This window comes from Hemitrygon akajei, chromosome 13 (assembly GCF_048418815.1).
Source record: "Hemitrygon akajei chromosome 13, sHemAka1.3, whole genome shotgun sequence".
In the NCBI taxonomy this organism is placed as follows: domain Eukaryota; kingdom Metazoa; phylum Chordata; class Chondrichthyes; order Myliobatiformes; family Dasyatidae; genus Hemitrygon; species Hemitrygon akajei.
Genome location: NC_133136.1, coordinates 63,784,176 through 63,809,491, shown reverse-complemented (window position 1 = coordinate 63,809,491; position 25,316 = coordinate 63,784,176). Strand labels below are relative to the sequence as shown.

Sequence of the window (25,316 nt, the reverse complement as noted above, 5' to 3'; positions counted from 1 at the left end):
GTGCATTCAGGGTGGCTATATGGGAATTCTGACAAAAAGGTTCTCAATACTTTACTGCCCTGCCCTCACTCCTATTAAAAGTATCAACAAGCCTTTGGCAATCTTTCAATTTGATTAAATGTAAGGGTTTGTATGTGTACAGGGGATCAAGCATGATTACTTCATATGTGCGTGTACAATTGCGTGTGTGTACACACACCAGTTTGAATTGGAACTAGTGAACTTTCCAGTGCTCTGGTTGATAATGACTAACTGCAATGGAGATAAAAATGACTTATCACTAACTAGGTTGCATCACAAGAACTGCTCCATAATTCATGTCAAAGTACACTGCTATATAAATAGCAGAGATTTTTTCTGTGTGCAAGGCACGGTGAAATAAAAAAAGCTTGTTTACCAGTTTACTACAACATTAACATTTTATTGCTCCTTTGATAATGTAGAATATTCCAAGGAACAATAATCAAACAATGCATATGGGACTTAAAGGATATTAGATAAAAAGTTCTGTCAATGAGGTAGATTTTGAGAAAAAAGGGAGATTCAGGAAGGGAACTGCAGACTTTAGAGCTAAGCAACTGAAGGTGCGGCTGCTGAGAAACAGGGAGGGGCACAGATAAGGAACAAGTTTCTGTAGAATGATGCAAGTATTAAAATCAAGATGTTGTCAGAGGAGAGCCACACTAGTTCAGTGAGAATAAAGGGTGATGGCTGAACCATGGGCAGCAGATGAAACCTTCCGAAGTAATACACCATTATCAGTCCCTAAAAACACGCACACTGACTCTTCCAGTGAACTTTCCTAATCTTACTTACTGTCAGGCATTAGGAGTTACTCCCAAGTTGTAGTGAAGCTGTCACAGTGCATGTGACTGCAAAGTCAGTACAAAGTTCAGGGAACTACTTCCTTGTTGGGCTATGGTTTATTCCTACCAGCAATGGTAAAAGTGTATTGCTGGCTTGGAACACTGAACTCAGCAATCTGACTATCGTCTGGCCAAGGGGTTGAATAACTTATACCACTCCCCTTTAAATGGGGTGCTTTCCATGTTAAATTAGCTCTGCAGAGTCTTACGTACTTTATTTAAACTAGTATCCAACCAGGACAAAAAGCTATCTGAGTTTTACTCTGGAGAAAAGAGAAAATATATTTACACTGTATGTATTACCCTGACAAGAATTGTCAATAATTTTGTGGAATCAAGAGTAAAAGCAGTGCAAATCTTTCCACAGAAAGAGTCCAGCTCACAAGTTTGATAATTGCCAGGGTGAGTGGTCAGATTTTATGATAGCCAAAATATACGCAATTTAATTGGCATACATTAACAAGGCACATATTTGGCTGTCACGATTTAAGTTACACCAAGACCTTTAATTTGTTGTCAGGGCCATTGATGAACTCTATGGTCGAGGTGCCCAGGATTACGCTGCTCTAATTAGATTGTATATAGAGGTAAAATGGGCATTTTATAGTGGAAGTCAGGGGATTTTAGCTTTAAGCAAAGAAGTGATTGAAAGATGCTGACTACCAACATTTTCTTTCCATTCATTGGCCAGTGCACTATAATTTGATTCCACCCCCACAAATCTAAATCAGGTAAACCATCATGTCAGAAAGGAGGAATTAAAATACAGAAACTGTCTCTGATTGGCTCAAAAGGAAAAACTGCTGTAGAGTCAGAGAGGATACTCTTTGTTCCACCTCTCCTGTAATGCAATTGGCTCCTTTGCATTACAGGATAGGTGAGTGCAACTCCAATTTGACTATGGCTGGTTAGTCATTTTGAGGATTTTCCTTGGCTGGAGAATGACAATGACTCAAAACAGAGTGCATGTTTGAAAAGGGAGATGCCAGGTGGAATATGACATTTGAATGCAGAGAGCAAAGGAGGTTACCAAAATCCTGAAATCGGAGAGAGGTTATAAAGTATTTTTTTAAAACTAAGAAAAAAATGTAGAAACAAAGAGTAATTGAATAAAAACCAAAAATGTTGGAAATATCTCGGCAGGATAGGCAATGTGTGTGAAAAGAGACCTGAAAAGACCTGAGAAGTTTCTCTTCCCTCAGATGCAGCTGAACCTGCTGATGATTTCCAGCACCTTCTGTTTTTCAATTAATTTCAGTATCTGTAGGCTTTTTGACTTTCAAAGGGGACTTGAGTATTACACTCTACAAAGAATATACAGAGAGGAGGTTTTGCATTTCACCAAATGCAAACTCTTGTTTATTTACAGTTTCCCATTTTGAGATGGAGTTTGTAGATTTCAAAAACAAGATATATTGCTGGCTGCGGATTGCTAGCATTAGAGATCTAAAAATCTAAGCAGGAAGGTAAACATAGTGATGAGGAAATAAAGGCATTGACAGTATACAGTAGATGTGCCACATACACAAAATATGGCAGAAACATTATGCTCCACTTTTGAATATATATTATTCATAAATAAAGTCTTAAAAACAGATTTTGCTAACTAATAATGTTCCAATAAATTAAAGTCTTTTTACTACTATGACAAACTTGTAACATAATCACCAGGAGACAATCAGGTGTATAAAATGGCAAATTTCACAAAGATCACTAATATTTTTATAACCGCTTTGACTATATATCTTTTTGTTAAGGTTCCAAGAGTGCCTGTAAACTTTCCATTTAACTCAGATTCTTATCTAGGGTTCCAGGTCTGGCATTGGAATAAAGGATCAGAATAAGGCATTAGATCTACCAGCAGCTGTGGGGGTGGTAGATGTCTTAGTGAAATGATGCTTTCATACCTTTCTCTGGCAAAATTGATATCATGCCTATGAAACCCAGGACACCTACATGCAAAAGTAAGGAAGATAATTTCCCATATATTAATCAACCCATGTTCAAGTAATATTTAAATTTGGACACTGCATAAAATATACCAATGTTACATTTCAGACCCTTTGTACTTGTCAGAAAGAGAAACTACCAAATTCAAAATTACTTACAAATGAAACTTCTTCAACTTGAAATCTATGAACCTCATTAGAAATTTACATATGGGAACCATATCAGTAGAAAACAAAAACTCTCATTGTACAGTTCATGCTGGAAGAAATTATGGGTTTTTTTCTCTTTTGTTAAACCAACATTACAGATTAATGTTGTGGTTCATTTAATAGCTGAATCATCTTAACATTTTTGCTTAAAATTGGAATAATGACTGTGGAACTGTTAGTTATAGAAACAGTTTATCAGGTGAAAGGTGAAAGCCTTGAATATACTCCAAATGCATTCTTATGCTATCAGTGTGACGCAAATTTTGTTAACTTAAAAGTCACTTCGCATAAAGGTTTTATGTCTCAAGCACTGATTTCTTTGCAAGTAAAATAACTCTTCCCTGTTCCTGTTTGAGAATCAAACAACAAATTTCTTGATACTAGTGCAGTTCACATCCAAAATAATTGAAAAACACATTCCATTTGACACAACTTCAAAAACAGAAACTTCAGGGAATCTTATAAAACATTTTGGTTCAACTTTCAGCAGAAAGCATAAAATTAACAGGCCAAAGCAAAGAACTGGTCAAGGACAAATTATTGATTGGCTGTAGGTTTGCTAGCTAAATCCTTGGAAGGCTAGGAAAATGTAAAACTTTAAATTGAAAAATTAAATTAAATGGATGAAGTTCTTGGTAGACTATTTGCATGACGATGAGACAAGCATTATGGTCCATACGATTTTGTTGATACTAGAACAGGTTTGTGGGTAATCCTATTGCTGTGTGTGAAGGTCACAGAACAAAATCTTCACTAGCAAAGTTCAAAGATTGTATTGGTTGGGTTGAACTGTGTACCATTGCATTGAAACTGACATTGGTGGTTTCAGCATGGCACTTCCTTTCGAGGTGTTGAAAGTTCTTACAGTTTTAGCATGTAGCATGGCTGATGGGATTTTTATAGCAGACTCCCAAAGGGACAAGTCACAATACATGCAATACCTTTGTATCTAATGGAGTTTGTTATGGCTGAATGAATGGATGCTGTAATGATGGTAGGGGACAGGAGGGTGATCCCAGAGTGATGTGCACTGTGCTTGGGAGTCATGGTTCCTTGTCCAGGAGGCCATGGCAACCTGTTAGGGGTATAGACGGATGCTCCTGGCAGGAAATTGCGAGGGAAGTCTCTGTATGGGCAAGTGCAGTATTTCTGTCCATGCATTTTAGAGCACTTTAATCACCTAGACATTGGAGGTGATTGGAAAAATGCAGCAAGATGGGGACTAATACAGGTCCAGAGGTCAGCAGGGGCATTTTGGGCTGAATGGCCTGTTTCGAAGGCTCTGCTGTGGTGTGGTTCCATTGGTACCAAAAGGCCTTGTATTGGAGGCTGCGTCCTCTATATACATATATCATAGGTTTACTACCAAAACTAAAAAAAATCCTTAAAAGCATCCATAATAGTATTAAAAGTCAACTTTGCACAAGCATCCAGCCACCTTACTTGATGAAGTCTAGTTATAATCATAGTGGTACTAACAAGATTTAGGATTTTTAAAATGTTCTTCCTTCCTCACTCTAAAATGCAAAATATTTACCATTGCTATATTTGTGTGAATCAACTCTTTGCGAACTTTAAATCAAAACATGGACTGTAGAGGTGACCAGAGTCAAAATGTCAGATCAATGTAAAAGTAAAATTCTCTGTTTATCAGGGGAGATTATTTGGCAGTAACCTCACTGGCAATTTTAGATAATTTTGGGAACAAAGTTCAGGTGGTTTACAATTATTACCTGAACTTTGATCAACAGGTTTGATTATAGATACCATTATATTCCCCTTTGTATTTCTTAAAAACTATTCAGTATGGATGTTTGGAGTTATTATGATATTTGAAGGCAAAAATTTCCATGGCACAGTGGAGAATGGAACTGACTGAATTTTTCTACAAAAACTGATGGGCTCCTGCTGTGCTGTAACAGTTTGGATTTTCTATTCTGGGATTAAATATCCTAATTTCAGTCATTTTCATCTCCTTATGCTGGTGGTGGTGTGGGAACAAGGCTCACTGGCTATTTGATGATGTCTAATATCCACAAGAAGCCAATGAACATGTATTCACTGCAAGTAATATTCTGGTTTCCTCCTCCTGGCATTAGTCTTTGCTTCTGCAGACAATCTTCCTCATAATATTACCTCTTATTTATAGCGTCTGTCACCGTACATTTTAAAAATTAATTAACAAAGAAATCCTGTAGACCAGGATGTTCTCAGTGCAGTCTTCTCCTATGCTAATGTAGCTGTCTGATCAGCCAGGGAAACAGGTTGTTTGTAGTAAATACTGTTGAAACAGGAGGAAAGAAAAATAACAAATTCTGCCTTTTGCTGCTGTGTAATTATTTCTCCCCGGAGAATGCACAAGCTATGAGCTGCAGTACCTCACAGCCAAATGGCCTGCCAGCAGTCTGCAGAGACTGAGATCTACTGCACGACTCAGGCAAGACTGTTCCACTGCAAATTGTGGAACGTCAGTTGACTATGAATCTGCAGCTTCAAGTGAGAGCAGCAAAAGTAATGGAAATCAGGAAAATAAGCTGCTTGAACTGGAAGGAGCCTCAGCTACCAAGACAGTCCGCACAACACTTGTAATATAACTTTCATAGCCACCAGAGTTATCAGCAAAACATAAATGGCCGAACAATACAGTACCAAACCTGACCGCAAAGTATTCAATTGGAAAAGCCAGTGTGAGTTACATTAGGAAAAGTTACATTGCCATGATCATCTCATAGAATATAATAAATTTAATTACAAATGTTTAAACATGATTAAGTTCCTTTTTGTGATCTTACTACCTCACTTTCTAAAAAGCTAATTTAAAAAATGGCCAATTTTAAATAAATATATATAAAGAGAGCATATATATTGGCAATAAAGTACAATCTTTACCTTCAGCAAGGTGTACCTTCCTCTCACAACCCAGCACGGCAATGGAATGCCCTTCAGACTCATGGTTGATTGCCTTTAGTTAATATTTCACCAGACACAAAACTCTCATGTCCCACCCTCAGAGCAAACAGCTCCACAGAGTGCAAGGTGCACAAAGAGAGACACTCAGAGGGGAAAGGGAAAGAAATGAACATGGCGTTTGCACTGCCAAGCGCAGCACTGTTGATGTGCATTTTGTCAAATATTTATGGGAAATTAAAAACCAAAACATCAGTCTAAAAATATCTGCGTAAATATGCTAACTGACATTGATATAGGTAAGATTTTATTATTAAATCTCCTTTACAAGATTAAGGACTGTACAAGCTTAGAAAAACTGAAAATTGAAGACCATAGCTAATATATACAGTTAGTCAAGCATATGGTGCCATGATTTAGCTCAACCAAGTATACTTCAGTCTTTACAGTGAAATGTTTGCTAAGTATTTCATAAACAAGACACACATTGGAGATTTCCACTTTATTAACTAGATCTTTCCAACTTACTGCATAATATACTAAGAATTTGTTTCTGAAAATTATTTACTCCTCAGCGGGTAAGGTATAAAAGCAATAAACATCTTTCATCATTAAAATTTTACTTGGCTAAAGCAACTGTTGTTTGCAAATTAACCAGAGTAAATGAATCATGATTATTTGACAGGTTTAACAAAGACATGGGAAGGAGTAAAATAAGAGGTATTTATTAGGTGGTGCAGCTAAAATGGAAGTGAAAATAAAGTGATTTTCTTGCGAATTGTAATTTTTTTTTAGTTCTCCAAAATTTGTCAACAAGAATGTTTTAAACCCTGTACCACAAAAAAGTAGAGTTACCATCTATTGAAGAAAGCTTTTTTTTATATAGTTAAAAAGTGATGTTCATTCATTCCAAATCAGTTGAATCTCCTTCCTCAGCATTAAAGCAGAATTTAAATGTCATCTCCATAAGATACTAATCCTTTGCACTCTTTTTAGATCTTTTCATTGTAAGGAGTAAATAAGAAGAAAGTCAAAGTACATTTTCTCATATCCATGGCCTGCAACGCAGTGCCCCCCAATAATAAGATTATATTAGGTATGTGAAACTCTGCGTTGAAGTAATCACATTCACTGCTGATGACCATGAAAGTACCACCTCAAAATGCAGTAAATGGAAAGGTCATACCTGGGTAGTGAAAGCATACACTCTTGGAAATCTGTGCAAGCTGGATCACTCTCTTCAAGACTATACAGTGAAACCTTAATCAGTCAGCACTGGCAACTAAATTGCATTGGTACTAGTCTGTTTACCTAAATGTAAAATAAGGGAGGTGCTCTCTTATTAGCCTTCAGCCATCAATCACTGATTACAATCATATGAAGAGACTTTATTATTGACATGTGGAAAGTGATCACATTTAGAAGTTTGTCGTGTATTTATAAAAAATCCCAAAGAAGCCTGAATCAGCGGTCATGGTTTAACTAAGTCAAGTATAAGCACACTATTTAAACTATGGAGGCTGGGCAGCCCAGGGGAAGGGAGGAGGGAGAGAGTACAAGAAGAATTAAGTCAGAAATTCACTATCAGGTTATATTAGCATTCGTCTGAATCATCATGATTACACCAGGCCCTGGGGTGGGAGTTGTCTAAACTAGCACCAATTCACACAAGTAGGGGATGAGTCAAAAGAAACATTAAAGAAAGTTGAACACAATACAGCAAATAGGGAAAATGGGTAAGAGAGGTAGGAGTTTCTTAAGAGCATTTAAATGTAATAATGAAGTAAATTACATAAAACTCAGTAAATTACATCAAAGTAAATAAGGAAAACAGAATCCGTTTCAGTCAACAAAGAAAGATACAGCTACAATATATTACTTTTGTTTTGCCGAATGGTAAAAATTTTAAATAAATTCCCAGATAGGATGGTAGAAACAAAAGACTCAAAGCAGAGTTGGATCCTGAAGGCAGTTAAAATGGAAATAAGAAATAAAAGCAAACATACAGCCCTGCAGGGCAAAAGAAGGGAGGAATTCAAGAACTATCAGCAGAGCTATTACTGATGCTAAAACTAAAGCCCTAAAGATGCAGACCAAAACAGGCTTTGGAGGCGATGCAAAGGAGGTTTTCCAGGTTGATTCCAGGGATGAGGGCGTTAGACTATAAGGAGAGACTGAGTCACCTGGGATTGTACTCACTGAAATTCAGAAGATTGAGAGGAGATCTTATAGAAACATATAAAATTATGAAAGGGGTAGATAAGATAGAAGCAGGAAAGTCAACTCTATTGGTAGGTGAGGCTAGAACTAGAGGACATAGCCTCAAGATTTGGGGGAGTAGATTTAGGACGGAGATGAGGAGGAATTGCTTTTCCCAGAGTGTGGTGAATCTGTGGAATTCTCTGCCCAATGAAGCAGTGGAGGCTACATCAGTAAATATATTTAAGAGAAGGTTGGAGAGATTTTTGCATAGTGGGGGAATTAAGGGTTATGGGGAAAAGGCAGGTAGGTGGAGATGAGTCCATGATATTGAAAGGCAGAGCAGGCTTGACTGGCCAGATGGCCTACTCCTGCTTCTATTTCTCATGTTATATTTTTATAAAACTTGCTTGTAGAGCATAACCAGTAAATCACTATATCCTTGTTTCCCAAGAAACATCAGGAGGAAATAAGTGGGCCATTGCACAATGTTATGAGAGCCAAGGGGAGGAGGGGCATTAACAGAAGTTAGAGAAGTCAATGTTCATGCCATCAGGTTGGAGGCTACCCAGCCAGTATATAAGGTGTTGTTCCTCCAACCTGATGGCATGAACACTGACTTCTCTAACTTCCGTTAATGCCCCTCTTCCCCTTCTTACCCCATCCCTGATATATTTAGTTTTTTTCCCCCTCCTTTTTTTTCTTTCTCTCTCTGCCCATCACTCTGCCTGTTCTCCATCTCCCTCTGGTGCTCCCCTCCCCCTTTCTTCCTCCCGAGGCCTCCTGTCCCATGATCCTTTTCCTTCTCCAGCTCTGTATCCCTTTTGCCAATCACCTGTCCGGCTCTCAGCTTCACCCCACCCCCTCCCGTCTTCTATCATTTCGCATTTTCCCCTCCCCCCACTACTTTCAAATCTCTTACTATCTTTCCTTTCAGTTAGTCCAGACGAAGGGTCTCGGCCCGAAATGTCAACAGTGCTTCTCCCTATAGATGCTGCCTGGCCTGCTGTGTTCCACCAGCATTTTGTGTGTGTTACTCAAAGTAATGGGCCTCGAGCAGTGGATCAAGCGAGGAACGGGAGGACAGAGAATGGAGCGAGCTCCCTCTGTCTCTGATGGAACACCAGGAATCATATTGGTGAAAGTGGACATGCTGCAGCAGTGCTGACCAGTAGGGCACTTCCCTCAAAGTAAGAAGACATCATTACATGGAACAAGCATGACCTGAAATCATCTGGTCCACTGGAGAAGCTTTATGGTTGTCCTCACCAACAACAGCTCAAGTAAAGACTAGAATTTTAATAACACTTGAGCAGGCCTGATTCCTTCTGTTCAAGCCTCCTGGCATAGCTGAGTACCACACAGATTTCTTACTGTGATCTTTTGCTGTGACAATATCAGCCGGCACACACAACAAGCCGGGAGAGCTCAGCAGGCCAGCAAGTATCTATAGAAAAGAGTACAGTCGACGTTTCAGGCTGAGACCCTTTGGCTGGACTGGATTTTGGCTGTCTTCAGCCTCCCATTCTATTCTGGTTGATGTCACTGACATTTGTGCACTGTCCTCCATGCAAAGGCACGTCATGTGCACAGAGCATGACGTATGTCAGCTTCATATTTGGCACTTTCTGGACTTACTTTGTGATCAAATTTGTACCTGCATTCAATTGTTTCGTGCATAAGAACACTGCATGGTGTGGAGTGAATTTCCAGGTCTTGGTGTTTCAGAATGTAGTTTGTGAATAAAATGGATCAAACCGTTTCTATTGTATTCCACCTCTTCCCAAAAATTGCCTGGCGTTTATTTTTTGAGTTGAGAGCTGAACCCAAATGTTCCAATTGTATGTTGGTTACAAGGTATTGCACCTATTTCAGTGCATTTTATAGAAGCTTTGCATGTTACTGGCCATTTTTATTTCATATTTCTTAATCATACAGGAGGCCATATGGCCCATTCAGTTTATGGAGATTTACAGGGCAATCCGATCTCTGCCAATTACCCAGCAGTCCTGCCGAAGGGTTTTGGCCTGAAATGTCGACTGTACTTTTTTCCACAGATGCTGCCTGGCCTGCTGAGTTCCTTCAGCATGATGTGCGTGTTGCTCGGATTTCCAGCATCTGCAGATTTTCTCTTGACTGCCAATTCCCCGTGTATTTCCCTGTAATCTATTCTCTTTCACGTTCCTGTTAACCCTCTGGCCTTCGATTCCCCCATTAGCCATCTGCACTAGGGTTAATATACAGAAGCCTTTCAAACGTAGGAGCAAAACAAAGCACCCAGAGGAAACCCAAACGAACACCGAGAGAACAAGCAAACTTCACATAGACAGCTCCAGATATCAGAATGACACTGACCTGTTAGCCTGAGACAGCTATATCTGCAGTACCACTGCAGCAATTACTTTATCTGAAACGGGTTTACAGTCAATTAGATATCTTGCTCCTGACATGGACTGAAACATTTACCTCTAATGCTAATCAAATTCGGGAGTCCTGACCTATATTATTTCTGTAACATGATATACCCTATCAACCACTAAACTCCCTAACTCCGTCAACCCCATGTACAATGCATTGGCCAATTACTTTTACTGCAGTTAACAAAGTTCCATTATATTACAGATCGATTATCACATGGTGAACCTTTATTTATATTTCAAACAGATCTAATAAATACACCAACCTAAACTCTTAAGCATCTCCCAGTTTACAATGGAAGCTGATAAAAACTCATGATTAGATCACATCCCAAAACAGACTTGTTAAATTCAGTGCCAGACTTGCCCCAAGAGTCCCTGAGGCCTAAACCTTATTTTTCCTACAGCACAAGGAAATGCAAAAAGATGACTCAGTTGTGGCACTGCACGCTGGCAGTTAGCCCGGCTGTGAAAGGTTCTCTTCAAGGGAACAGAAAGTAAAAGAAGATGGAAAAACTAGGAATGTAGAAGATAAAAGTAAAATGAAAAAGATTGAAAGAAGCGGTGTAAGGGAGTGCACAAGATTAAGAAAGAGAACATAGGAATTAAATTCAATTTTGCCAATGTTAGAAATCAGGAGTAACACACACAAAATGCCGGAGGAACACAGTAGATCAGGCAGCAGGAATGATGAAGGGCCTCAGCCCAAAACCTTCACTCCTTATTCCTCTCCGTAGATGCTTCCTAGAGTTCCTCCAGCATCTTGTGGGAATTAAACTAGAATTGTGTGTGCATGTTTTATCCCCTTTTCCTTTGCTCTGTTTTAAATGACCACATTACAGCTCTCAAAGTGTCCGTAACAAAAACTTTAGCTTGCCAGTCCTGTCCACAAAACACTGCCTGGCTGCGTAGACTTATCCAGCGGTGTCTGCTTTATTTTGGATTTCCAACATACGCAGTGGATGATTTCTTGAATTATTAGCTGAACACTACAGCACTAAATGCCCAGAGAAAACTTTAATTTCACAAAAATATAATGCTTAGCAGAGACTTACAGCAAAACATTTCAGCAAATGCCCAGCCTTTTCAAAGTGAGAATGGATTCCAAATTCTAACATGGTTGGCAGTGCATCTTTACTATGGCAAACATGTGGATACGATGGGGTCTTTTAAGAGACTCTTAGATAGGTACATGGTGCATAGAAAAATAGAGGGCTATGCGGTAGGTAAATTCTAGGCAGCTTCTAGAGTAGGTTACTTGGTCGGTACAACAATGTGGGCTGAAGGGCCTGTAAAGTGCTGTAGATTTTCTATGTTCTGTGTACCAGAATCAAGATAATGGTAACTAGATCCAAGTGGTGTCATGTCCATTTACAGTCTGCTGCAGACTCCATAAACCACAGTTATGCTTTGAATACAAATCCAGGCCCACATCTCCTTTCTAATTTTGAGTAGGCATATTGCTGCAGTTACCAAAAGCCATAATTATTTTCAAGAAACACTAGATTCTGGCATGGTTCTGGAGGACTGGAGAACTACAAACATCACTCCACTCTTCAAGAAGAGAGGGAGGTCAAAGAAAGGAAATTATAGCCTGACTTTAGTGATTGGGAAGGTGTTGGAGTTGATTGCGAAGGATGAGGTCTCAGAGTACTTGGAGACACATGATAAAATGAGAAAAGTCGGCATAGTTTCCTTAAGGAAAAGTTTTGCCTGAGAAATCTGCTGGAATTTGTTGAGGGAATAATAAGCAGGGTAGAAAAGGAGAATCGGTGGATGTTGGATATTTAGATTTTCAGAATGCCTTTGACAAGGAGCCACACACGAGGCTGCCAATCAGCTAATCCTCTATCCATGCTAGTATCATTCCTGCAATGACATGGGTTCTTAAGATACTAGCATGGATAGACGATTGGCTGATTGGCAGGAGACGAAGATTGGGAATAAAAGGAGCCTTTTTTGTTTAGTTGCCAATGACTAGTGGTGCTCCACAGTAGTTGGTGTTGGGACCACTTCTTTTTATGTTATATGGCAATGATTTGGATGACAAAGTTGAAGGCTTTGTGGCCAAGTTTGCAGGCAATACGAAGAATGGCAGGAAGTATTATGTAAGCAGGGAGGCTATAGAAGTACTTAGACAGATTGGGAGAATGGGCAAAGAAGTGGCAGATGGAATATGGTGTAGTTATGCACTTTGGTAGAGGAAATAAAAACATAGTCTATTTTCTAAACAGGCAGAAAGTTCAAAAATGGTGCAAGGGGACTTGGGAGTTCTTGTGCGGGATTCCCTAAAGGTTAACTTGCAAGTTGAGTCCGTGGTGAGGAAGGCGAATGCAACATCAGCATTCATTTCATGAGGACTAGAATATAAAAGCAAGGATGTAATGCTTAAGGTTTGGTGAGGCCTCACTTGGAGTATTGTGAGCAGTTTTGGGCCCCTTTTCTAAGAAAGGATGTGCTGACATTAGAGAGGGTTCAAAGGAGATTCATGATAATAATTCTGAGATTGAAAGTGTTATTGTATGAGGAGTGTTTGATAGCCCTAGGCCTGTACTTGCTGGAATTTAGAAGAATGCTGAAAGGCCTAGATAGAGTGGATGTGGAGAGGATGTTTCCTACGGTAGGGGAGTCTAGGATCAGAGGGCACAGCCTCATAATAGAGGGATGTCCACTCAGACCAGAGATGAGGAAGAATTTCTTTAGCCAGAGGGTGGTAAATCTGTGGAATTCATTGCCACAGTTGGCTGTGGAGGTCAGGTCACTGGGTGTATTTCAGGTGGAGGTAGACAGGTTTTTGATCAGTCAGGACATGAAAGGTTACAGGGAGAAGGCAGAAGAATGGGGTTGAGAAGTAAAATGAATCAGCCATGATGAAGTGGTGGAGCAGACTCGATGGGCCAAATGGCCCAATTCTGTTCCTATTTCTTGTGGTCTTATAACTCCTCTAGAATGAACTTAAAGAAAATCCATGATTCATAATAGCTATATTAGGGAGTTATATGACATTTGGGTACCCTGTTTGTCCATTTAATACATACAGCACCAATACTATGTATGTTCCTGTATTTGACTTGAGGAGTTTCAGTTAACTGCAGTGAGCGACTTGGAATTGCAAGACCTAACATAAAGGATTTGCTCATACATCTCAGGCATGGTCCTTTGGATGCATTTATGACAGGGTGAACATTCATTTACATTGCACTCTGCAACTCTAAAGAACAACCGTATGCAGCACCATTTTGTTGTATGCAAACCAATCCTGCATCAATAATTCCCTGAGAAACTGTAAATGCTTCTGCTGTGAGGCTATAGATTATGAACTTACACACATTAAGACAGATAAGAACTGATAAAGTAGTTTGACGAAATGAACAAAACATGGTACAGGAAAAGGCCAGATTGAAATATTAGTATGATAAGCCACCTCCACAATGCTACTCAAAATTCTAACTGATTGCAAAGTTACTTGTAAAGACTGCAGTCATCAGCCTTCTCGAAGCTACAAGTCGATCAGCTATGATTTTATTAATTGGCAGAATAAGCATGAATACTCTTGCTCCTAAACTCCTAATTCATATTTTGCCAAGTCCAGATGAAAGCTTCAGAATGAATACTAAAATATGAATTCTATTAATATTCTATGATATCCTTTATTTACAACAACCTGGATCTTGGGGGCCTTTGCTGGCAATTCCTAAGAGAACCACCAGTGTTCACCTGCTTTCACAGTAATAAGTTCTGGAAGTCCAGCACTTGTGTCAAATGTAGGAGTCAAGGACTTGCTGAATCTGAAATGCTCCACTACATGCCCGACATTAATCCAACGGCACAGCCCAGTCTTGCTGTGAATCCCAATCATGATATTGGTGATTGATTCCCAGCCCCTGCACCAGCTCAGAACTCTCAGGACCTGAGGTCCCATTGATATCAATTAAAATTGCTATGCTTTAGATTAGGAGGCAACCTGGAAGATAAGTTATTTTAAATTTATTCTGCCTTAGTTTAATGTTTTAATTGCAAATTTAAAGTGTTTTTAGTTAATACTACTACTTATTTAAAATACATTCATTTTAATTCACTTAAATCATTTGAGAATGCCTCTGAAGTCTGATACATTTGAAGTTATTAAAAATTAAGAAGTAAAGACAACCAGGAAACCTAGAGGGAGGATGTTGTGTTTAAACAAATGTTGTCGGTAGGTTTTAGAGTTGGGTCCTTCTGCTTTGTTGCTGGACACCAGTTGTCACTCAGACTGTGCTGCTGGACTCTGGGATACCCCAGCCCAGCAAGATCTGCTGTTTGCAACTAGATTGAGTAGAAATAAACGTGGAAAACCGTGAGTGGTAATTTTGGATGGGGTCCTTGGTTCATTAATACCTGGTATTTCTCAAACTTGTTCACATTAGCCCCCTTCTAATTATTAGATCAATTTTTCAATCATTATTTTTGTCTTACTCATCTCCTCACCTGATTTTTTTTCGCAGCGTCAGATTTGAGCAATGATGGCTAGTTACTGAGTTTGCACAGATAAGACTAATCTGGTCTTCACATGATGCTCTCATCATGTGGTTTGATGCCTGGTTAAAGATAAGCAAGTGGAACACCCTGGGCTGCTGAGGCAATGTTAAGCACCCTGTTGCAGTGGTCTGAGTGGTCTGAGATCACTAACCACGGACAGAACCTACAACTTCCCTTGTCTAAATATCAAAACAACCTACAGGTGCAGGAAATCCGAAATAAAAAAAGAGAAAAATACTGGTCAGGTAGCATCTAAGAAAAGAGAAACTGAAATAATGGTTCTGAAGACTAGGAAATTTCTCTTCTTCAGAACTTTCCTTGTCTTCATGTTTCAGTCACCACTAATTAATGAGTGCATACCCACTCATTTTTAAAACAGTTAATCAATCCTACATTATGTATTTCCAATGGGAATTTAACATGGATACTTACTTCTCAATGAGAAATGAAATGAACCCATCTCTGGTCTAGTGTTGCCCTGGTGCCTTACGGTTTTATCAGCACAATAGAACAATTTTTGCTCTTACACTATCTCTCTTTTTCATAACTTAAAGTAACTGAATCACTAATACTTAAAAATATTGTTTCCTCAAAGAAAACAAACCCAGATTTGTCAATAACTGTTCCTAATATAGTCTGAAATTCCTGAATTAGTGTTTTGATCTTCTCCTGCCCACTTCCAATTGTTCAATCTCAATTTTAAGGTGCATTTCTCAAGATATACATGCACTAATATTATGGTCTTGCAAACAGGTTCAGGCAGGGTTAAAATCATCTGGTTTATAATTTTTTGATTTATGATCAGAAGTCCTTGAGATATGCCCTAGTAGCTGAATTGCTCTGTTGACAAAAGTCTTAAAGATATCGGAGGAATTACTTTATAACTATGAATAATTTAGCAGGAAATACATAGCAGCCACTTTTGTAATTTCTATAAGCTTCTAATATAGAACATAGCAGACATATAGTGCCAATAATCAGAGCTTCATGAATACCCATTCGCTTGTCAATCTTGTTTAACTGAATTTATACAAGATTTTAAGTTCTCGTCTTGAATGAGTGGCAGTTAAGAGTACAACTTGGCTAAAATTTTCTGCACCCTTATGGCTGCTGACAAGATATCTTTTGCATCAGAAGGGTAAAGGTAAGATTGACAACTGCATGGTTCATTTTCTTTGTCAATGGCAGAACATCTCATTTTGGGTAAAGACGAAGCAGAAATCCTAAACTGGAAAATTTGTGATATGATTATGTTCTCTCTGTAACAAGGAAGTAACAGATCGGAAAGGGAAAAGAAGTTTCCTTTTCATCGCTATCCACATCGGTCTTGTATATAGCCTCAAAACATAGGAAAAGATTTCAAGGCTTCTCAAAGGAGAGTAATTGGCTAAAATTGACATTAATCACCAAAAATTTAGTCAAAGTACTACATTTTAAGGAGTCCTTCTAAGGAGGAGAAGGAATTCCAGAGGTTATCTCAGTAATGTTAAGATGGCGAGTGAGTTTAGGGACTAGAGAATAAAACATACACGGGGAGGGGTGAATGGACAATGTCAATTAGATTGCAGTTGTTTGGTTATGAATGGCAGAACAGGAAGACCAGTCAATTAGAAAACAAGTCCCTAGAGCAGGAATGGTGAACCTTATTGAGAGCGTGTGTATGAACTGAAGATAATCTTCCAAAAAGAAAATCCCTATTGTAATTTTGAGCAGAGATTATCACCAATTATTGAATTAGTAACAATAATTATGGCCTTTTACTTAAGGAAATAGGATAAGTCTTGTTGTGTATGCATTGTTTTACTATTAATAAAAGTATAGTAGAGAGAGATTGAAATAAATGAAGCATTTTAGCAAACCTGTTCAAAAATTATTAACATTAATCTTTTAAAAAGACAATTGAAAATGAACATCAGTTCTAAATAGTGTTGTAATTTTACTTGTTACTATCCAAATAACTGATGTGCTCACCAGGTCTGTGAGGGAGGGGTTCAAAACATATCATTCAAAATCATGTGTTCTTGCAATCGTCTAGCTGGTGTAAGAAATTTCCAGCTCTTGGGTTGTAAAATTTGCTGCTTCATTTGGCAGTAAAGATAATCATAATGTATTTTTTTATTATCATGGATTGGGGTTAAAGAGTTGAGGGGCAACACTGCGTGCTGAGCATCAACAAAATGTTTGTGCTGCACTCTTGAGCGTGCGTGCCATAGATTCTCCGCTTCTGTCTGGAGCTTTAATAGTATTAAGAGGGTTTTAAATGTAAGTAATGAAAGTGAGCTGAGGTGGGAATTAAGGCAGGCAATGTTAAATAAGGAGGATTCTGTGATAGACAGCGTATGAAGATGGAAGCTTGGTTGAACAGTCTATGAAATTGTTTGCTTGAGGACTCTGCTCCATTCCTGCACAGCAGCTCAACCAGTCCACATCTGCCAGAATCTTAGTCTGCCTTAATCCATTTACCTCTCACTTGAAGCAACTTTTTCTTTAACTCCATCCACAGACTTCTTCCAGCTGAAAGATTTCATTGTGGAATCTATATTGGCTCTAGTTAAGCTTCTGCTCCAGCCCCTTATCTTTTCCAGCTTGCCCCTCAGCTGGTTTCATCTAACGCTTGCCAACTTGTACTGCTTCCCTTCTCCCCACCTTCTCAGTCGGGCTCCCACCCCTCTTTCCAGTCCTGCTAAAGGGCCTTGACCTGAAACTCTGATGATTATGCTCCTCTCCATACATGCTGCCTGACTTGCTGAGTTCCTCCAGCACTTTATGTGTGTTGCTCTGGCTAAGCTTCATCTGTTGTTGGGTACATTGATTCTTATTATAGCCTCCTAGAACTACACCTTCTCGCACTTGTTCTCTTGTAAGGACGCCACCCCTTTCTTTTGGTTTCTTTGTCTGTTCCTCATTTGCACCAAGATGTCCTACTTTTTCAGAAAATGTGACTTCCCTACCATTGCCCCCCCCCCCGCCTCTGCGCTTGATGGAGCCCTCACCGACAATTGCCCCATTTCCCTCATTTCAGCTTTCATCCTGCCTCCATCCACTTGCTCCCCCACTCCCACCACTTCCCACTTACAGAACAAAATTCCCTTGGTCATTACCTCTCAGCCAACCAGCTTATGCACGTGCCACATCATTCTTTCTGCCAGCTACAATGCGATCACACCACCAGACACATGTCCCCCTTCTCATCACTTTCTGCAGGATGTACTCTCTATAGGTCTTCCTGGTTCATTCATCCCTTCCCACCCCATCTTTCCCCTTCGCCAGGCACCTATAGAAGTATAGCACCTCTCCCTAGACTTTCTCTCTCACCTCCGTCCAGGGACCTAAATAGACCTTGCAAGTGAGAGATTCACATGCACCTCCTCTGTTGTATAGTACATGTGGTGCACTTGATATGGCCTCTTGTATATTGCTGAGACCAATTTTACCTAGCTAAGTGATTTGCCGAGCACCTGCACTCCATTTGCCATGGTCATCTGGAGCTCTCGACAGTAAACTATTTTAGTTCCCCTTCCTATTTCCACACCAACCCATCCGACCACAGTCTACTCCAATTCCAAGATGAGGCCAAACTCAAACTAGAAGCACCTGGTAGTCTGCAAACTGACAGCATGAACAACAAATTCTCCAGTTCCAAGCAACCCACTCCCCCTCTGTCTCCTTCTCTTTCCATCTGATTTACCCTGGCCCTCTCCTACATACCCTTCTTTCTAAGCTGCTGTTACCTCCAGCCCTCTCTCTCCCAGTTTCTTTCCCCTCCACCGCGTACTCCATCCGTCCATCAGCCACACACAGCTCCTCCACGCTGTTCCCATCTGCTCCAAACCTTCTTTATTTGCTTCCTCTTCACCTTCCTTTCTTATGTTTTCATCATCTGCAGGTTCAATTACCATCTCCGCCATTCCTTCTGCCATCTGTCTCCATCTGCTCCTCACCTGAAGCCACCCACACTTGCCAGCTCATGCCCCACCCCTCCCTCTTGCTACCTCCTGTTTATATTTCAATCCAGATGAAGGGTTTCAATCCAAAATGTCAACTCTCATTTCCCTCTACAAATGTTGCCCGACCTGCTGATTTCCTTCTGCAGCTTTCTTTTGTTCCAGATTCCAGACTCTGCAGTCTCACGTGTTTCAGAGCTTACTCTGGGCATACTCGGATTTCTTCCTTGACCTATTTTACTTTTTTAGTGTGCCTTCCTGATCTGGAGATGTGATTAATCTTGCTTCAGATTTCTACCCTTTCTTTACCTTTATGCAATCAAATTCCAAATTTCTATGATTTACTTTCTTTGCCTCTGGACATAGACTTTCAATTATAGCTCCTATAAGCCCCTTCCCCCCGGCTCAGGAACACCTAGATTATTATTTTTCCACCTTGCTTCCTGCAAGAATTGCTCCCATTTCATCTGTCTCCATTACATCTGCTTTGACAATGCTGAATGCTTCTGAAATGTTCTTTTCCTTCTTCCTCTGCAATTCACCTCCACTATAGAATGATGGATCTGTTTAATTACTGATGCTATTATCACATCTACAATTAACTATCCACTATTTTCAACTTAAGGCATCATGGGTCATTCTATTCCAGTGGTGCAGAGTGTGTTATATTTTAAAAATCAGGAAAGTCAAGACGATAATCTGAAGCATTGTATAGGATCACTCACATGAACACTAAAGCCCCGAACTTTCTGAGTAACCATGGTCACTATCATTTACATTGTGCTCCGATACTAGATTTTTTGTTTAATTTTTTTAAAAAGCCTGATACTCATAAATACAAAATCAGTCCATAGCATTTTTCATATTCACGGTGTCATTCAGTCTACACATTTGTGGTGTTACCAGTTCTATACATTTGCAGTGTTAGCACATTGGTGAGTACAGAGCACCATTGCCACTAACGTGCCCTTCTTGGGAGACACAAGAGCCTGGCACAAAACAAAGGAGCTGAGCAGGTCAGACAGCATCTATGGAGAGAAGTGGGTCAGAATCGAAACTGATGAAGGGCTGCAACCCAAAATGTCAATTGTCCATTTCCTTCCACAGATACTGCCAAACCTGTGGAGTTCCTCCAGCATTTTGTGTGAATACCAGCTAAACATTTGAAAGACTTCTACACAGGACTGAACCCCTCATTGTCTAGTAGCAGAGGACCTTAAATTCAGTCCCTCCCACACTGGTTTCATCAAACTTTGCTCCTTGTATTCCTGTGGCCCAGGTGTGCTGGTTGGTAGCATTCACCTTCCCAACATCCCATTGTATTGGAAGACCAACAAGTTTCTGGCAGAACAAACAGTATCTTTCACCAATGTTCCAGCATCATTAGCTGTTTGTTTTGTCACAGAGAGCTTTCTGTTATACACTTGTCTTGGGACGAACCATATAAAGGACTTTTGCATCCTGGTCTAGATCTTCTTTGAAAATTCACTTTCCACAAATAGGCAGTTGATTGTCTCGTCCTCATCACTGCTGTCCTGAAGACAGCATGCATGAGCCGTGAGAATCTGACGCTGCAGGAAAGATTTGACAAGAAGAGCCCCTCTCACTGCTGGCCAAGCAAGGCCTCATGGGACTCGTCATGGAGACCAGCACTGAAGCACCATCTTCCTGCAGTTTTCATGGCGGTTATCTACAGAACTTGACATTACAATGGCTGTGAAACAGCTCTGAGAGAGATTCAATTGGTCTAGATGATTTACATTCCTCAAGTTAATTGAGCTAACTTAAAAGTACTTAATAGATTTCAAGTACAGTATTTCCTCATATTTTAATTGCATTTTAAAATGTTTAAACTTTTTAGCATTGTCTTAATTAATTGATTGTACTAATTTTGAACAGATTTTTACATTTTTGAGTGTTTGCGAATGCCAGACGTTCACAGTGTTTCTAAGTTGTTGACATTTTCAATAGCTGTCAGTTCCCACCTCAGTTTGAAGGCAGGGCTTAATAATTTTGCATCTCAAAAGTCAGCACTTAGGACTAACCCAACACTGCAAATATTCTGGTGAGGGGAAGTATTGAATCCCTTATGATCAACCTCTGACTCACAAGAGAAACACCTGTTAGCAAAACACTCTAGACCTTCAAAACCACATACCAATGAAATAACAATGACAGGATCAGGCTTCAGAACAGAAGGATGCACATGAACGAACTGGTCACTTCTAAAAACTAGGTCCAAATCTATCAGAGATGACTGTCTCATTCCTGTGCTTGCTGAATGTCCCCAGTTAACACAGATGTTGGGAAGTTTGTCAAGAAATGTAGAGGAGGCTTGACTCAAATGCAGAGCAGCAGATACGATTTAGCAGTGAGGGGTAACTTTAATAATAAACTACAAAATTACAAGCCAAGATGAGCCACAAAACAAGCGAGAACAGACACTTAACTGGACAAGGTGACTGAAATCTAGGAGCAACCGGCTGAGGCTGGCTGGTTTGATGGACGAACATAGTCTGTGGATGAGGGCTGGGTTTAAATAGACTGCAGGTGATGCATTGGAAATGAGTGGTGGGTGATTCCTGTTAGCTGGGTGGTGACTGGGAGGTGCCTATCTGTGCAGGCCTGACAAGGTTTAATCTTCCTCACCTTTGCAAACCCACCAACAACTGAGAAATAAGAAAAAAGTTGTCCTTTACCATTCTTCGCAAGGAAAGTACCTTTCAAACTGCAATCTGAATTTTGCCATGTGCAGGTTGGGGAGCAACAAAAAAAAATGACATATGTTCCGCTCTTCAATCCTCTGTGGTTTGTCAATTTTGGTTTCCTTTGAAATTCCCAGCACCTTTTTCTACATTTTGCTTAAATTGTTCTTGACTTTGGGGTGCATACCCAAAGATTCTTATTTGAAATGGCACAGATGGATAAGGTGGTTAAGAAAGCATCTGGGATACTTACCTCTATCAGCTGAAGCTGAATATAAAAGAAGGGAACTCTTGTAAAATCTGCATAAAATTACTGGAGTACTGCTCTAGTCGTTCACCATGTGATGGGATTTAAAATGGTACACAGGAGGTAATACAAAGCTGTGCAGTTCAGGATATTTCGAGCTATTAGGGACCCTCGCTAAGCTGAGAATTCTCTTGGCACATTGAAAACGGCAGGGAGATTTAACTGAGGTGAGTAAAATAATGAAATGTTGAAAGAGGGCAAATAGAAAGGACACAGTTTTCTGGCAAAGTGGTTAATAACTAGAAGGCGGAGACATAATTGCTAGCACAATTACTTATACAGGAGAGAGCTGACAACTGTCTCTTCACATAAAGACTAGTCTGAAACTTGGGCTGGGGGTGTGGCAGGCAGAACCTCCATCACATTTAAGACATAGCTGGAAGTGCTATAACCTGCAGGCAAATGGATTGGGTGCTGGGTGTTGGGAGTAACCTAAAATGATTCTCTTTCACTAGTATTCACAGGAAGGGTTAAGTACTTGTCGTCTGTGGCATAATTTTAGGGTTGCCTGCATAACAGGAGAAAGGGAAGAGAAAACGTTGTGACATGGAATGAAATAGTTCTAAAAACTAGGTCCAAATCTATCAGAGATGAAATAACACAAGATGCTGGAATCTCCAGTAAGACACACAAAATGCTGCAGAAACTCCGCAGTTCAGGAAGCACCTATTAAAACGAATAAACAGTCAGTGCTTTGGGACGAGGGTCTCAGCCCAAACCACTATCTTTATTCCTTTTCATGGGGGCGGTCTGACCTACTGAGGTCCTCCAGCATTTGTATGAAATAATCATTGGTAGAAGATTAAAGTTTAGAAAAATACTTATTACCAGTGTTGGAGTAGATTATAAATAGGGCATTCTTCCAGAGTAAATTCTCTGCTAATTTTTGACTAAAGCTGGGAGGAAGTCAGCTCCACTTTGAAAGTTACACAATTTGCATAACATCAGGATGAAGATTTGGTTTCTGCAACTGCTGGGGATTTCTGTCTCTCTGTTACTTGTGGTTCTGCCATTAGTTCTAGTCAGCTGATCTTCAACACTCCTTAGCACTCTTTTTGAGGTTAATTGAAATAGTGGTGGCAGGAATGGGGCAAAGATCATTCCCCACCTGCTTTGCGTGCTGGGTAAACTTACTCCCTAACTACTTCAGTTTGATGTTTCTCACCTTTGCTGAGAAAATTTCCAGCCATTCTGGTTGAGCAAATTAACAACTTGACATTTCAAAAACAGAAAATACAGGCTGTTAAAGGTCAAGGGAGCCCTCGGCGGAAGAAAAAAGGGGCAAAGCATTTTGAGAAATTCTGGTTTGGAAACTTTTTTTCTCAATACAGCAGGACGTTTGGTATTTTAAAAAAAACTTATAGAACTATTAATAGAGTGAACCATCTAGTACAGTGAGTATGCTCTCCCTTTGACCAGATTTATGGGTGATTCTCTACAACACCAACCATTATTTCCTTGCCCCACCCCTTATCCAGGTCACATAGCCAGACTCTCTTAGTTTGAGAAGATGGGCCTAACCTAAGCTGCTCCCTTGCCTAGGAACTTCTAGGTTTTGCCCCAGTGACAGGAAGGAGTGGCGATATACCTGCCAGAGGTCCTTCAGTGACTGCACCTTGAAAGTGAATTTGGAGGCTGTGGTGCTCCCTTCTGGGCATAGCTCTTGTTTCAGCAGGTGGCAAAGCTCTGAGCACTCATTCAAGCTAATGGAGAGTATTGCAAAGTACCCCTAACCTGTGGATCGTAGATGGTTAGTAAGCTTCAGGGTTTCGATTGAAAGGTAATTTGCTTCAGACACTCAGGCTCTGGGCTTCTTTCATGCACTGCATTATACATGTGGCAACTTTAGTCATATTTCTGGTCAAAAGGGATATGACCAGACTCTTGTTGTAGATGGATTGCCTTGTATGAAATAAAATTTACTTGCTATTTATTAACTTGTGCTTGAATGTTGACTTTGTTTCCTGATATGAACTGTTTTATTATCTGGGGAATGGCTACAAATGGAATTGAACACTGTGCAGTCATCAGTAAACAACTGCCTTCTGACCTTAAGATGGAGGCAGGGCTGCATTAGAGCAGCTGAAGGAAAATGAACCTGGGAAATTCGCTTATGGAACAAGTACAAAATGCTGTGCAGTGTTTTTTCAACGGGGTTTTGGCAAAGGAAACAGGAACAACATGAGGAAAAGCTAATAATGCATTTTGTGGTGCAATGTCTAAAAGAGTAAGTGAAACGGATTAAATGATTACATTAAAATGGTAAGTGATGAACATTTAATGGAATTAGGGACATGGAGTGCAACTATTGAAAGTTCCTTTTATGAATCAGGGCCAAATGGCCTCCTTCTGCATGGTATCATTCTGTGACTCTGTGATATGGAAACAGCTTAACATAGCACATCAAAATATTAAACAAAAACATACAGCACTCTTAAGTACTCAGTAGATAAAGCGCAACCTATGGAGAAAACAAATACATTATACGTTTTCATGTCCAGAATATGCTGGTTCTATTGAAGGTTTTGTAATTTAAGGATTAACATAACCTTTTCCCTCCTCAGCTTTGGCTTACTGAATGTTTCTTTGCTTTTGCTTCAGGTTTCTAACATCAAGTTCAAGCGAAACTGCATTCCTCTAGACCAAGGTGCCCAACACAGTACATACAACTCACACACAACACAGAAGTAACACTGCCACAAATAATAACACGTATTCCAGAAGACTGACATTTAGCATAAGATGCATTTTCGACTCAATTTAAAAAGTATAACACTACTGGCACTTCATACCTGGGTAGTGGCAGGGAGTTCAGTAGTTTCACGGCCTGGGGGATAAAGTTTTCCCTCCTAACAGTCCTTGTCCTAATTCTACAGTACCTCCTGCCATGGTAGGGGGTCGAAGAGACTGTGGGACAAATGGGAGGAATCCTTGACAATGCTAAAGGCCCTGCGTATGCAGTGCTCCTGATGGGTGCAACAGAGACACCAATGATACCCTCAGCAGTCCACAGAATCCTTTGTAGGATCTGATGCCTTGCAACCCCCATACCAGGCAGTGATTCATCTTGTCAGGGTACTCTCAATGGTATTCCTGTAAAAATTGATTAGAATGTGTGGGGGTGAGGGGTATGTGCAGTTGTGAGACTCACTCACCCACATCCCCTCAGAAAGGGAGATACTACTCTGCTTTCTTTACCAAAGAGCTGGTGTTGTGATCATCTGTAATGTGCTCTCACAGAAGCTAGGTGCTTCTAACTCTCCATGGAGGAGCAGTTTATGTGTGGTAAGGAAT

General features: G+C 40.0%; 1 protein-coding gene across 8 annotated transcripts in view; it reads right to left on the bottom strand.

Moving 5' to 3' along the window:
* The window catches only part of rbm47 (RNA binding motif protein 47), a 183,067-nt gene that overhangs the window by 63,378 nt on the left and 94,373 nt on the right, over window positions 1–25,316 (bottom strand). Inside the window, exon 1 of one of the 8 annotated variants that reach the window (XM_073064786.1) lies at window positions 5,915–6,028. The exons of the other annotated variants lie outside the window; for them this stretch is intronic. The gene's annotated coding sequence lies outside the window, so the exon portion shown is untranslated. Of the gene's footprint in view, window positions 1–5,914; window positions 6,029–25,316 lie in introns of those variants that run through there. 8 annotated transcript variants of the gene reach the window in all.